The sequence below is a fragment of the Ambystoma mexicanum genome, chromosome 2p (genome assembly GCF_040938575.1).
Source record: "Ambystoma mexicanum isolate Mex_15411 chromosome 2p, UKY_AmexF1_1, whole genome shotgun sequence".
In the NCBI taxonomy this organism is placed as follows: domain Eukaryota; kingdom Metazoa; phylum Chordata; class Amphibia; order Caudata; family Ambystomatidae; genus Ambystoma; species Ambystoma mexicanum.
In genome coordinates, this window is record NC_090923.1 from 783833615 (window position 1) to 783849677 (window position 16063).

Sequence of the window (16063 nt, forward strand, 5' to 3'; positions counted from 1 at the left end):
GCACTCTCACTACATTACTCACAATTACTGTACACATATTGCTACTATGGTGAGTTTGATGATATTCCTACTACATTTAATATAATTACTATACACATATTATTACAGAGGTGGTTGGCCATGGCCACCAGAATTTTGCCACTTAACACAAACACAAGTAACTATATGACAAGTATGTACATACACCATCAATAAATTAAACTCACCCTGACCCCCTACAATCTAAATGATGTCTGCAGACTCCGAAATTGACTGCGACTCAGTGGCATTTCCAAACCCTTTTTTCACCTATAAAAACAGCTCCGCATTACCTTCATTCCACTGCCCTACCATTTCAATGTAATCTTCCAGCCATCAAATAACCCCAAATGTCTTTCCCAAGCCGTCCGTTCACGGCGCTGTCAGCAAACTACCTCGCTGTCCGCGGACAGCTATGGCACCTGCCTGGCCTTTTTCAACCTACAAAAACAGCCTCATATCATCACTTTTCCACTCCTCCACCCTTTCCATTCCCTCTTTCCACCACCAAATGACACAAAATGTGTTTTCCAGACTTTTTCCCCCACCGAACTGTCCGGGGTTGCCAGCGGCTGTCTGGGCATCCAACATGGTGGGCGCTTCCGAAAACATGATGCACCTCACGCACTCTACCATCCAATCAGTGGGTGCACCTGATGTTCACGGACACCACATGGGGCTCTGGACCAATCGGAGGTCAGTCCGTGGACTGAACAGGGAAGTGAGTCTGTGGACTGAACCCAGCTATCACATATCTATTTTACCTACGTTTTGGTTGTTTTAAGAAACAATATACAATTTACAAAAGCATGCTTTTGGGACTAACCCGCAGCTCCTGCTGCAAATGTGGTGAAATTCCGTCCAGCGGTTCGGACTGTAGACGTGAGCACATTTTCTTTTCCATTGCTTCTATAGGGAGAACCACACATTTTGGGACCCCCCTATGACTCCCCCTTGATGAAACCTAACCAAACTTTGCAGGATCGATCTGACGGGTCCATATACTCAGTTGCAAATTTTCGTATGGATTCGACCAAGGGGAGGCAAAGTTATCTACCGCTCAAAATGTGTAGGGCAACTTAACCATAACTATATATATATATTCACTGAAAAAAACCTAGTTAAAGCGACGTTATGGTTATGTTGGACTAATTAAAACCTATGAAATTAAAAGAAAAAACTTTGCTAAAGGGATGTTATGGTTTATGGTTAAGTAAAATCGGAAAAAAAACAGATATTCGCCAGTTATGGTAAGCTAAACAACCATAACTCGCACCACCACCGTGCACTGTTAAGACTAACACCTAGGACATCAAAGATGACATCACAAATGCCACTGATGACATCACTGATGACATCACATATGTGGGCCACTTGTTTTTTTTTATTGACATATATAGGCCAAGTGGTTTTGTTCACTGGCAGTCAGAATAATAAAATTGAAAAAGTTACTATATAGATAGACGTTACCCTTGTCATATGTTCTTTAAGTACTTTCCTTAGGGTTTGTTCTCAGCTGTTAAACATGTAATAACTAGCTAACAATTCAAGACTTACAACACCTGTGCTAGTACAAACAATATATCTGAAGAACCACAATGCATACTAATCAGGGGCACATACAGGGAAACTAAAGTAAGGAAGAAAGAAACAGCATCATCAGAAAATGTTAATAACATTAAACTTTATATTCATGTATACAAATTAATTGTATGTTTGAGGCCTGCTCATTTCCCCATGTGTGTGCACCATGAGCTGAGGAAAGTACTTTAAGAACATATGACAAGGTTAACATCTAGATATATAGCACCTTTTCAATTTTAATATTCTGACTGTCAGTGAAGAAAACCACCTGGCCTATATGTGTTAGTGAACAAAAACAACTGGCCCAGATATGTGATGTCATCAGTGATGTCATCAATGACATTTGTGATCTCATCTTTGATGTCCTGGGTGTTAGTTTTAGCATTGCACGGTGGTTGTGCAAATTATGGTTGCTTAGCTTACCATAACTGGCAAATTTCTGGGGTTTTTCGGTTTTACTTGTAACCATAACGTCCTTTAAACAAAGTTTTTAATTGAATTTCATAGGTTTTTATTAGTGCAACTTAACCATAATCTGCCTTTAACAAAGTTTTTTCATTGAATATATATATATATATATATTGTTGTGCAATGCGGAGCCAACAATCTGGGCTATATAAGTCTAGTATCTTTGCAGCTTGTCATGAAGAATATGTTGAGAAGCCTATTGGAACTGATTTCAGCTGCAAAGAATATTTTTCACAAATCAATCCATGGCAAATATGGAGATGTCCACATTTGTTTTCTCCACAAATGGAAGAAGCGAGGTACCTTGCCAATAAATGTGTATGTGCTTTTTAATATGGTGTAGGGATGGCATCTTTTGAGAATACAAATGTCAAGTTGGATGGTGCAAATACATTTTAGAGCAATGGAGTGCATTTAACTGATATTGCCAATCAGATTTTACCTCCCCCCAAAAAAGCTCTTTTATAAATGTTTTAAATTGAGTTTAAACCTCCCCACCCCTTCAATTGGCCATGCCGTCCTCAGACACAGTGGTAGTCCACGGATACTATGGCCCTCATTACAACCCTGGCGTTAAGGGGTTAACGGCGTCGTAAAAGGTGGTGGCGGCGTTAACCCCTTAACGCCTGATTACGAGGTCCCTTTGCGGGTTGGCAATTTTAACGCCTGCTTTTTGCAGGTGTTAAAATCCAACCCGCAAAGGGACCTTGGTGCTAAGTACGGTGCTGCAATTTGCGGCACCGTACTTAGCGCCTTCCCCATTTCCATTGAGCCCTATGGGTCAAAAATGGGAATGGGGAAGGGCCATGGCGGTATGGGGAATTACCGCCCAGCCAACCTCGGAATGGGGCGGTAATTCCCCATTCCGCCATGGCGGAGTCGGTAAGTTACCGGCATGGACCATGGTGCTACCAGCACAATGGTCCAACGCCAGGGTCGTAATGAGGGCCTATATGTTCAATCCGGGTATTTAAGGATGCTAGGCATTGAAAGGGGACTACTGGTTTTATGGGTGTGGTGTACATGAAGACTGGGAGGCAAGAGTTATCTTGTTTGTGTGCAGTGACAATGGCTATGGCTTTGACGAAGCAGAGTGTCTGCTTGTTTGGCTAATTTTGGGTCCATTGGATTAAGGTGTACTATGAGCAGTGTGGATTACCTGGAAATATTGGATTTCAAGAATTTGAAGTTTTCTGGTTTGTGGTTTGAGGAATAAAGTGGGCAAATTGTTCCCGTTTTGAGAGTGTATGGTTACTTTGAAGCATCCTGACATCACTGTAGTTCACTGTGGTGGCAATAGTTTGGGCTATGCCATTGGACTTACATTACAGTTTGCAATGAAGGACACATTTTCAAAGTTAACCGAACTGTTTCCACATTTGAAGATTGTTTTCTGTCGCATAGCAATGACAGATACAGAGGAGCAGGTGGACGGGGAAAGATGTTGATGATGGGCGGGCCTTAAATGTAAGGTAGGCAGCAGTGTTTCTCGTGTTCCATCACTGCAGCTTCGAAAGCACTTTGAAACTGCTACCCCTTGAAGAGCGTTGTGGAGCAGTATGTACAGAGAACTGTGACCCTCGAAAGGTAAGGATTGAGAGCCTCCTGTATGGCCTGTGAGGGAGCAAGAGGGATTCTCTGTTACACAGGAGAACCTTGTGTGGTGTCATAAGTGGTTGAGGAAGATGGGGTCGAGGGAGTTAACTGCTTCTCTGTGATAAAGGAACATGATTTGTTAGAGCTGCAAATAAGGCTTGGTATCAAAAGCAAGACAGACACAAATGACCACAGTTTAAGGGTGTTTATTGAACTTCAATTGGGTTTGAAAAATGCTTATCTAATCCTACATCTAAAGATGGGAGCAAGCTACGAACATCAAATAACAATAACACAGTCCTAGTGGTGTCTTGCCAAAATAAAAGGGTCTATAATAAACATATTGCCAATCTTTACCTCTAAATACAAATAGTGTGGGAAACAAGGTTACTCAAAAGAAAAGTGTTCAAGAAATCATATGTCAGGATATTCAAGCCGTAGGATTCCCTTAACTCAGTCTCACCTACTCACCAACTGTGTTGCTTTCAATGAAGCAACTTTATTCTTGGAGCCAAGGACAGTACCATGGTGGATGGAGATTCTCCCTGCCTTGATTACTGATGTGGGAGGGCCCTGGATACCTCCGACACACAATGCTGGATTCTTTGGCTTATCTTCCTGGTCTTACGCTTTCGGTTCTCGAGATTTCACGAAAGTAACGGTTCCTTGTTGAAAAGGTCAAGGGAACTTCCTTTCTTGCGACCCCCCTTCTATTTTGCCATCTTTCTCCTCTTGTTTAACTGCCATCTTGGAACTGCTGTTTCCTCATGTGCTTTGCCTCACTCTGACTGTGCTCTCATGCTCTGTCTTTCATCCCTGTGGGGAAGTATAATGGAAGTCAGATGTGTCTGATGGTCCATAATTGCCTGACCATCGTATTGGGAAAGGTCAGATATACCTCTCGGGTGACACTAAACATATTCTGAGACACGAGAGGCTGTACAAGGCCAACTACAAAGAAATTGCTCTGGCCCATGGCCTAGAAATAAGGGATGGTATCTTTTTTAATTGAAAGGAGTGCTGTAAGGAGAGGTGGTAAAAAAATACCACACCAATGATTTCTCTGGGTGCTGGAGGTATGTAATTCCTTTACCTACTCTTTGTGTTCCTAATTAAACTTGTACATATTTCCGTGCGTGTTGCCCTGTCCAGTCTTTTCACTTGGTGGTTGTGGTGGTTCAGGTGGCCCCTGGGAAGGGAGGATGGCAATGAGAGCTGCTATTGTTAAAGTTCTGGATGTCTGTTGGATGTAGCTCTCTTGGAAGATTCTGTATGCTGGTGTGTCAGATTATGAATGACTGTAAGTAGTGGGTGGGTCCATCCACAGTCTACCAAGTCAAAAGTAGGCTTTGGAAAGTTGTAAAAAGTTGACAGATCATGTAAGAATGAGTCTAAGAGCTGTGGAGGGGTAAACTTTGAAATTGAAATATTGTAAATTGGCTAAAAATGCAGTTTCAAACTGTCTGCAGTGATTGACACTGTCTGCAAACACTTTGTCATGCTGCACGGGTGCGGTTACATGATGACATCTGGGGATGAGTGTGGTGGCGCATGCTTGTGGACCGTATTGAGTGGGGGACGCCAGATGCATGCACACAAATGAAACACAAAAATGGGTTACCTTGCCATTAATGTCTAAAAAGATGTTCCCATGTGAAGATAGCTACAAGAAAACAGAATCTATGATAAGTGATCCTCTGAGAAAAAAATATGGTAATGCAATACATATTAGAAGGCCAGAATAAATGAGCCATTAGAGAAACAGACCATAAGCTGTTAGAGTACTCAAATGCTCCAGAGAGAGAGAGAGGGAGAGAGGCCCTGGACACCTTGGTGCTGGTAAAGACCACAATTACTGATATATGGACATGTACTTACCACAGAATGTTGGGATGAAGGCATGAAAGGGTGGAAAGCACAAGAACCCCTGACAGTTCCAGTAGAGGTGGTGCAACCTGCAAATGATGTATGCCTTAAAGAATGGTCTGAATATTCCAACATACTCACATGGATAGAGGATGAATTAAGCTGCCTACCCATAATACCTATAAGAAAATGTCACCTTATGTTTTAGGAATGCTGGCACGGTAAAGGTGGGAGAAAACAAAGGGTGGAAAGGCATTTCTTAGGTGAAAGGCATGAAAATAGGCAGCACTGTTTTAATGGACCATTATTTGTGCTGGGGTTCAAGAGCTTATATGCAGCTCCCTCCAAATTGGGGAGGACTGTGCTCTCTGGTGGCAATATGTACGCCAGCCTTAGTAGTACATTAAAGTGAAGTACAGATTGATGATTTCCCCCCAATGAATGTACACCTAAGAAACAAAAAGTCCCTTACCCTTAGATGCAGTCAAATGGAAAACTATTTTTCAGCTAAACCAATGGAGACCTATAATGTCATACTCGATTAGCATAAGTTGTTCAGTAGGGCAACAGCATTCTTTATGTCTTTATTTACTCCTGGGTTGCATGCCAAAACAAACACCAAATGGTTGCAAATAACCAGATGGGAGTTGTTGCAAACAATAAATGGAACCATGAAAGGCTTTAATGCCATAAAAGAGAAGCTGAGGTCCTTAAAACATATGAACCTCAAGAATAGGTATGATCTCGATTTAATAACGGCCATGGAGGGTGACGTGTGCATATAAATTAAGCCTTCTTGCTGCATGAACCCACCCTCCCATGATGGGGCAAATGGGGAAAATGGAACCCTCCCAGAGGCCGCAGCCACCTTAACATAATTGCACATTAAAATGGTAGAGGAGGTGGACGAGACCTGTTCTCCTGGATACACACTTGGCCAGCTAATGCATAAAAAATACTAAATGATACTATTGGCTTTCTGTGTTTTAGGAATAGCAATATATGGTTGCAAAAAGGCCACCGAAGTGGTGATTGGAATGAAGATAGTAATGACTGTGGATGTTCACATGCATCAGTATACCCAAAGAGATGACCTGCCTCATACCCAGGCATTTGAAAGTACTATCGCACCTCCAGGATCAATGTTTACGAATCCTCAGGACCATCGTAATTACACTTACCTCTGGGTATATTGTGACTCTAATGGGGAATGCTGCTATATGCCCTGTGAACATGTCAGATATACTTGCACTCTGAGGGTGGTGACTAAAGTATGGATATCTAAGGATCACTTTATGGGGAGGGCAGGAAGGAGGGTGTGGTCAAGGACCTGACCAGAGGGGGAGGGGTCAATATTGAGAGGCAGATGGACATGCCATGTATAGCTACTGCTCCTTCCCAACCCAATATTGTACAGGTGAGAAGGGGTACTTATTAAGACAATCGTATCACCCTTATGCTCGACAGGTACAGTAGGCGATGAGCACAATGTAAGGTGAAGATGGCAGGAGCAAAAACAACCTAATGCTGCGACATTACATGTGCATGCATTAGACACAAAGCAAATAGGCACACAACATGAAGAAACCACTCACTTGATCAAATGTGCATTTATACATGAAGAATACGGTTACCAGTCAATTGGTCGAAAACATTTGGTCGACAGGACAATTGGTCGACACCATTTGGTCGAATTTTTTTTTTTTTTAACCCTTTTTTTTTTTTTGGGGTGGTCCCCCCCCCAACCCCCTTTTTTTTCTTTTTTTTTTCTTTCCCCACACGAAAACCCACAAAAAATATATATAAATTAAAAAAAAAAATTCGACCATTTGGCATTCGACCAAATGGTGTCGACCAAATTGCAGTCGACCAAATTGCAGTCGACCAATTGACAGGACACCGAAGAATACTAACAAGGCATCCATAAGTACATGAAGAATACTAGAACAGGCAACATATAAGATGAATGCAACTTGAACAACAATCAAATATAGCTCACTAACATAGAAACACAATAGTAATGGGTAGCCATATTTTCTAAAATGGAAGCCAAAGCACGTTTCCAAGTTAATAAATGGTCTCAAGACTTCACAAGAATTTAAGATTCTTAAATCATAGAAATACAGATCTGTGCAGAGCTGAGATGGTAGCTAGCAACCTAAGACAAGGTTACTGAGAACTCAGGGAGGGTCCCAACACTGCAGAAAAGGCACAAGATAATTATTCAGATGGTAAGAATAATACTCCCATATAATTAGAGTTTGGAAGAAGCACAACCAACCATTGTTAGCCAGGTGTGAGCGAATCATGAATCCAAGAAGACCCAATAATTAATAAATCAAGAGTGTCCCCAGTGATAAAAGGAACGATAAGACTAGCTAAAATCTGAATAAATGCAGGGTGAAATAATTCCAAATACGGTCTCATCACATGTGACCCATAATTGAAGAATGCCGTCTATTCATTAGCAAAGACACTAAACATATTCTGAGACACAAGACGCTGTACAAGGCCAAATACAAAGAAATTGCTCTGGCTCATGGCCTAGAAATAAGGGATGGTATCTTTTTTAATTGAAAGGAGAACTGTCCCTGGACCTCTCTCCCCCTACTCTTGTCTGGCTCATGTCTTGCCGACCTGTCAGTTGTCAGCTAGTATGAAGTCAACCAATCAGAACCCCCAAAGTCAAGCCGCCCAGTACACATTAGACTAACCAAAAATACATTGTAGAAGTGACGTCTTTTTATTGTTATCAATTTAGAGGTTGTCTCGGGAGGAAGCATCAGATTGATGTTACCTAATCAGAAGTTTAACCCTTATACAATGCATATGAGTGTATATGAAGTCAATATCCTTAACCAATCCCTTCACCCTGTATGTTTTGCTAGTTTGTGATGCTAATTATGATGCAAGATCGCCTTTAAAGCTGTTGTCTTTGAGAAACATGTCGAGCGCTTCAAGACTTGTATGCTTGTAGGCTATCCCTGCTTTATTTTGATGTCAACAAAAGCTGGGTTTTAACTTGCATGTTGTCTATTTTGTGTTATTGTGTTTGGATTGACCCCCAACCTAATAGCTTTCCCCTAGAATTATGGAAGGAGGCAGGGCAGAAAGTAAGAGAGGCAATGGGAGGGATGTTTCTTGACAGCCTGGAGGCAGGGCAACTGTCGTGGGACTTACGCCAAGCCAGAATAGTCATCATTCATAAGAAAGGGAAGCCCCCAGACAGTTGCAGTGTATACAGATCCAGATCTCTGCTAAATGGGGAAGTAAATATATTGGTGAAGATGTTGGCTAATAGGCTCCTGGGGGGTTTGTTCAGTTTGAGTCATACCGACCAATTTGGCTTCCTGTCAAAACAGGCTACATGGACGAACTTGAATAGGGTGCAGAACACTTTAGGTATGGCAGCCACCTTGGACGGACTGCAATCCCTTATCACCCTCAACTCGGAAAATGTGTTTGACTCGGTGCAAGGGGGATTCCTGTTGGCAGTGTTTAACAGAATGGGTTTTGGCCCTCATTTTCAGAGCTGGGTGAAACTGTTGCCCACCATGGCGAGAGTCAGGGTGAACAGGGCATTTTCCAGAGAGTTCCTGCTTAAGTGGGGTACAGGCAGGGGTGCCGACTTTCCCCCTATTTTTTTATTGGCTGTAGAACCCCCAGCTGTGAAGAATTGGACAGATCCCAGGATCAAGGCTTTTAGATGGTCAGAGCGGAGAGAAGACCGGGTGTCCCTTTATGTGGACGATATTCTGGTTTACCTGGATGAGCCCAGAGTCTCTGTCTCAGTGGTGATGGAGCTGTTTAGGGATTTTGGGGAATACATTGGCCTGCATATCAACTAGGACAAGTCAGAGTTGTTGCCAGTGAAGGGAGCGATGGAGGTCATGCTGGTGGGGAGCCCCCATGCATGGGTATAGGGGGTGGTCAGGTATCTGGGGATAACAATCAGCACAGAGGAGCATGACTTCCTCCAGAATAACTTAGACCCAATTTTATTAGTGCCAGGGCCGAAGTCCAACATTGGAACACCCTGCCGGTCTCGCTGCTTTAGCGTGCTAATATGTTTAAAATGTTAAGTTGACACTCCTCAGGTTGCTCTATGTCCTCCAGAACACTCTGTGGATTCCACCAAGGGTTTTTCGAGTTATCGAGGGACTCCAAAGGGACACGATTTGGGGCAAGAACGCTCTGAGAGTTGCACTGTCCACACTCGTCTGGTCGGTGTGCGAGGGGCTTCTGGGGCTCCTGGACATCAGGAAATACTATTGGGCATCCCAACTGGTGGCCTTGAAAAAATGTGTATATGACGACCGGGACACTTCCCATATCTAGTTGGAAAAACGCATGATGGGGAAATACCTGCCAGCGCTAATGCTATACAGGTATCACGAAAAGGTCACACTGCCACTGTCGGGTCGCCGTACTGTTGAGGCGTGGTCCATAGCCCTCACCGGAATGGGGTGGCGTGAAGTGGTGATGATGGAGGCTTACTTCTGGGGTAATAGAGACCTCCATGAAGTGGGTCACAGCAGTGGTACAACAATTGACGCAGCTCAGAGCAGAAACACTTGGCCTCCTTGAAAAACTTACAAGCTTCTAACGGGGTGCGTGATAGTGATTGCTTTACCTACACACAACTGCAAAATGCCATAAGCCATGACGGTAGGGCAGAATGGGACCTCCATGAGTGCTCACCGCTGGAGGCCAACCTGCTAGAGGGGAAACTACCGGGAAAGGTAGTTACAACACTCTACCAAGTGATCAACAATTTTTCCACTGCGCCCCTGAGCAAGTTGAAGGATCATTGGGAAAGGGACCTGGGGGGCATAGAGTAGGAGGACTGGGTCTGGGCACTGGATTTGGCAAGGGAGGCTGGGTTGTCCAGCAGACTACGGCTTTCTCAGTTCAAAATACTACGTAGGTTATTCTACACCAGGGTTCAGCTTCATAGAATGGGGAGGGTGAGGAACCCACTGATTGAGATATAGTACAGATGAGGGCACCTTCATTCACACTATATGGGCCTGCCCATGGATACAGGGTATCTGGGTAACGGTTTGAGAAGCATCATCAAAGGTCCTGGGGAAACCAGCGACGTACTGCCTGAAGTTGTATTTGTTGTATGTGCGGAGGGGCTCAGACTTTTCCTGCAAAGAGCTGTGCTTGATTAAGACAGCATTGAAGATGGCCAAAAGAGACACTTGTCGGGGTAGCTCTGTGGCCCCTGGTATCCTCTCATGGCAAGAAGGAATGGACCACTTCTGTGATCTATAACGGCGAGTGTGCATAGACAGGGGTTGCCCCTGGAAACATGATCAAATGTGTGGGAAATGGCTCGATGGGACCTGAGGTTTTGGGTTAGAGAGGGTTCAGTAGTTGATGGGAAGAGGGAGGGGGCAGCAGACAGTGGTAGTGGGTGGTACCCCAAGAGGATCTTGAGAATTGTGTTCTGCAAAGGGGGGTAACAGCATGGGGGCCGTGTGACAGGATCAGTCAACAAACAGTGGCAGGTATATTGTTTGTGCATCACTGGAGATTGTTTTGTACCTTTATTGTTTGGAAAATCAATAAAAAACTGTTATTAACACCAGAACCCTTGAGCAATTTTGGGGACATCCCAGGCCGTCTTAACAAGTTGAAGCCAACCAAGATGAAGTGAAAAAGAATTTGTGTGTCAAAAGGAAGAAGAGATATAGATGACAGAGAAGAGGTAATGGAAACATATAAGGGAAGTGAGAATAAAAGACAAATAGATGACTTATAGACAGAATGGAGGGGAGCAAGATGGGAAGCAAGAAGAGCAAATGGAAGGACTGAGCAATAATCCAATACAAGATAAGTGATCAAAAGCTTAGTAGCATGAAAAGATAGATACAGGAAGGCACAGTGGATGTTAAATAAATGGAACCGTTAAGATTGGGCAGTGTTTGAGATAAAGAAAGAAAGGAATAAACAGTAAAACCTAAGTTGCAAGCAGACGTAGAGAGGTGGAGGGATAAAGGGAGGATGGAGGGGAAGGAGGAGAGATGGGGAGTCTTAGGATGCTAGCAGGAAAGAAGAGAATCTCAATCCTAGAGGGGTGAAGATGAGCAACATGGGAGGGCATCAAGAGCTGCATGGCATAGAGTCAGTTTCGGGCAGTATAATGTAGCAAATCAGTATATGAGGAGAAGGAGAAAAAGATGTGCGTGTCGTCAGCATAGAAACTATAGGATAGGTTATAGGAAAATATATGATCAAAGAGAGAAAAGGCTAAGTATGGAATCTTGTGGAACTCCGTTGAGAAGTGGATATGAGGATGAAATGGGTCCAGACTAGTATACAAAATAATGAATATTACATTTACATCCAATGATGTCTTTCATTGGTGCTGATTATAACAAGGAATAAACCTATAAATCTCATGTTTAACACACCAACAACCTGGACCATCTATTTTCTTGTGCAAACTACCTACAAACAAATACTGGACTATCAAATCCAACCAGCGCCTTTCCAGTCCAAAAGTTTGTCACTCCCCACAATTTTAGTATACAAAATAAGAATGATTAGTTAGAAAGATAAGAGTAAATCCATTTAAGGATAGGGTCAGAGGACCAAAGTAAGGTGAGAGAGGACAGTAGGAAAGAGCGATCAACAGTGTCAAATGCATCGGAAAGATCCAGAAGAATGAGGACAGAGTTTCGAATGCCGGCCAGAGAGCAGAGCATTAGACATATGAAGAAGAGTGGCCTCATTGGGAGGAAAAGAGCAGAAGCCAGACTGAAGGGGAGGAAGAACACAATAAAAAGTTAGATAAAATGAAACCTAGGAGTCAATTGAGCTCTTAAAAAGTAAAGATCTTAAAAGCTGAATATATGTATGCATATGTAACCATGTCTAAAGTTGCACCCGGATACCTCTGGGCCTGAAGGTGCACGTTACAAATAAAACAAATACAAATACAAATACAAAAGAGAAATGGGACAGAAGTTAACAGGGATAGAAGGGTTGAGAGAATGTTTTTTTCAGAATGGGTATGATAATGACATGTTTGAAAAAGGATGGGAAACAAGAGATAGAAAAAGAAACGTTAATGGGACAGGTGAGATAGGGAATGAGTTGAGGGTACACTTGACGCATAACGTAGCAAGGGAGTGAATCAAGAGAGAAACAGTTGAATAGGTGCGAGAAAGAAAGGCAGTATTATCAAGGTACGTTAATGGGTAGAAGGTGTAGAGTGAGTGAGGGGAGGAGCAAGAAAGGTAGAGAAAGAAGGGATAATAGTGGGAAAATAGGACTGGATAGAAGCAACTTTAGAAGGGAAATATTTGGCAAAATCAGAAGGAGAGAGAGGAGATAAGACAGCGTGATCTGTAGGGCGAGGAGAAAGAATATTGCAGAATAGTTGGAAAAGACAACAAGGGTTATGAGAGAGAGAAAGATTAGGCACAGAAAAATAGCCTTTCTTGGATGTCATTTAGGACAAGTGTAAGGAGGACAGAGTAGTAAGATCAGAAGAAGATTGAGATTTCTTCATTTGCTGTATTGCCATGTGAAGAATGGAATAGAGGGCAGTGGGAGCAAGCCAGGGCTGTAGGGGTATGCAAGAAGGAAATAAGGGTCGAGAAGGGTGAATGAGATCTAGGTTACAGAGAATGGAAGTGTTAAGGAAGGTACATGGCATTGTCAGGTGGAAGAGAGGAAAAGGTGGTAAGTCACTTTAGGGAAGAGTGGCTAGAGTACAAAAAGAGGGGAAGTTGAATGAACGAAGATCAAGTTGATAGAAGGTAGATGGGAGAGGTGGGGGAACAGTGTGAAAGGAGGTGAGATGAGAGAAAGGGCAACGTGGTCAGAAAAATGAATGGGATGGGGAATGCTAGTTGTGGTATAAGATATATAGCTGGGGGTATAATTTTAGATTTATAAGAATCTTTTCAAAACTGGGAAGGTGTAAGATTGACTAGCGAGGAGAGAGGCAGACTTAAGAAAAGTGGTTTAATCTAAGGGTGACGATGGTATCCCCCCAAATAGACTATAATGAAAATACAGTAAGCTGCTTTATATTGCACAGTCCGAAAGAACAAAACTAGAATTGTGGGACTTCATGAAAGAGCCTCCTATGCATGATTATCCATTGAGCAATGGGAACTCCTGCAAAACAGTTAACATATGAGGAAGTTGCGACAGTGGTGGCAGGGAGTGTGTTTGAAAAACGCATTAGGCCCCAAAGGGCTTCTGCAGAGCTCTATAACATGCAAACGAAGGATTGGGCCACAGGAGACTCAAGTTGGAAGAATGCAGTGAAAATTGAGACTTCTAAGAAATTATATTATATTGGTCACACAAAAGGTGGGAACTCCCAGAGGAATGTGCTTCATTAATTCATTTTCAAACCAAAATGTTGCCATGGTTCTTGCGGACATATTCGAGGCGTACAGTCATTTAATGGAATCAAGTGGTTTTTCAGAGTAGAGGACCAGCACCACTTGAGGGCCTCCAATCTCAACATTCATTTCATTGGCCATATATTCTCTGGTTGGAAGGAGCTGCATTAATTCCGCATCAAACGCAAGATGACAAGTTAATGAAAAAGTTTGAAGGGCTTCTCCTTAGTTAGGAATATTGGACAGGTGTGTCCGTCCGCCTTTGCCCCTGCTGTTTGAATTGATCAGTGAGCCTCTGGCAGACTAGATTAGGATGAACACACTTCTGGCGGGATCTCGATGAAAGTGGGGGCGGGGGGGTGATTTTCTTTACACACAGTTGACCTCCTGTTATCCAAGGAAACCCCTAATTCACAGTCTCAATATGATGTATGCACAAAAAGGTCTGGGAACCCCTCTACCAAGAACGAACATGGCCAAATCACCTGTTCTATGGGAAGGTTCCCAATCGGGAGGGTCTACAACCACGTTTTAGCTCACTGTATCTTTCATAGAGGAGAAATATCCATTTGCATATCAGTCTTTCTCCCACCCACAAGGGCAGTCCAGCACCAAAATGCTAGGCAATTCTTCTCTGAACATGAGTACCAACAGCAACCCCAGACATGTGCTTTGGCCTATTCAGGCCTCATCAGTGAGGTGAAGCTGTGCCTCTCTAAACACAGTGAGCAAGGGGTCTACGCCTGGATTACCCAGGGTAATTTAGGGTAAAACCCAAAGTTCCTCAATATGCACAAAAAGGTCTGGGAGCCCTCTACTGAGAACAAAAAAATAACCCGTGGTCGAAGTGGGCGGGAGCGGTACTCCTCTACTTTATTTTTGGTAAGTTTTACTGTTCCTATATTTTGATTTTAAAAAGAAGTCATTCGGGAATGGCTTTGTTTCAAGTTAAAAGTGTAGGAAGAAGTTGAAACGTGCAATTCAGTGCACTGCACTGAACATTCCCTTAAACAGCAGGTGTGTTTGTTTGGGGGTTTGGATTGTGCATCAGAGGTGGTGTGGCAATGGGGTTTGTGGAGAGCAGAGGCAGGCCAGCAGGGAACCTACTTCCACTACTTCTTTTCATACACATTGACCACTGTAAATAACATGTGTGATGGAAAGTTGCCCACTTGGGAGGGTCTAAAACCACGTTTTAGCTCACTGTACCTTTCACAGATGGGAAATATCCAATTGCATATCAGTCTTTATCCCTTCCACAATGGCAGTGCACCACCAAAATGCTAGGCAAACATCCGCGTTCAAAAGAAACATAGCAACCTCCTGAAAATGATACAAACCTAATGGATATATGTCGCAACATTTGAGAAATTTCATCCATTCGGTCAAAGTCCAGAAGACCATACGAAGATTGCAAACTACACGTCTTATCCCATTTCAAGGAGGAGGACTCCACTCAATTGAATTCTACCCTACAATATGCTTCTCTTCAAACCTTACAAAGCTGCCAACGAGTATGTGATGCAACACAAAGGTGAGCTGGGGCATAAAAAGCTTTGACATTAGGGTTCATTCAGCTTTGAATGCCTTTTGTATCTGCTATCCAGGCTGTCATCAATGATAACTCAACAACAGCAATGTGATCTTCTTGTTCACCTGCTCAAACATCAGATACATTCCATGGGGGAGGGGGGAAATGAGGGAAACAGAATACTTTGAAGCCCCGGTTCTGGCCAATAGAAACAAATGCCAGGCTCAGCACAAACTTTGTTGTCTCTGAGGAGTTCATCAATGCCGCAATTTTAAACCCATGCTACAGATCTCAATTTTTTCTGCTTTTTTCAGAGGGTGATATGGCAAAATCCAAAACATGGATGCTGGATCAAATTGTGACACATGAGAAGAATGCATCTTGCGTACAACATCACTGAAAAGGAACTGGGAAAATGCCTTCTTTCCCGAACCCAAAGCAGAGCAGCCCCAGTAGCATCACGACCACCCACACCCCTGCCACCACATTCTCTGGACAGTGGAAATCCCTAGACTCTCCAATGTCTCCATCTGTTATGAGTAAGAACAGCAACAAGTCCAGCTTCTTCTACCGTAGTGTCGCATGTACAATCAAAAGAATAGAACCACAGTTGGAAAGGATTGGCCAA

General features: G+C 43.1%; 1 protein-coding gene across 1 annotated transcript in view; it reads right to left on the minus strand.

The window, feature by feature from the left end:
* The window catches only part of LOC138566789 (cytochrome P450 2F2-like), a 948082-nt gene that overhangs the window by 453029 nt on the left and 478990 nt on the right, over positions 1 to 16063 (minus strand). The window lies entirely within an intron of this gene.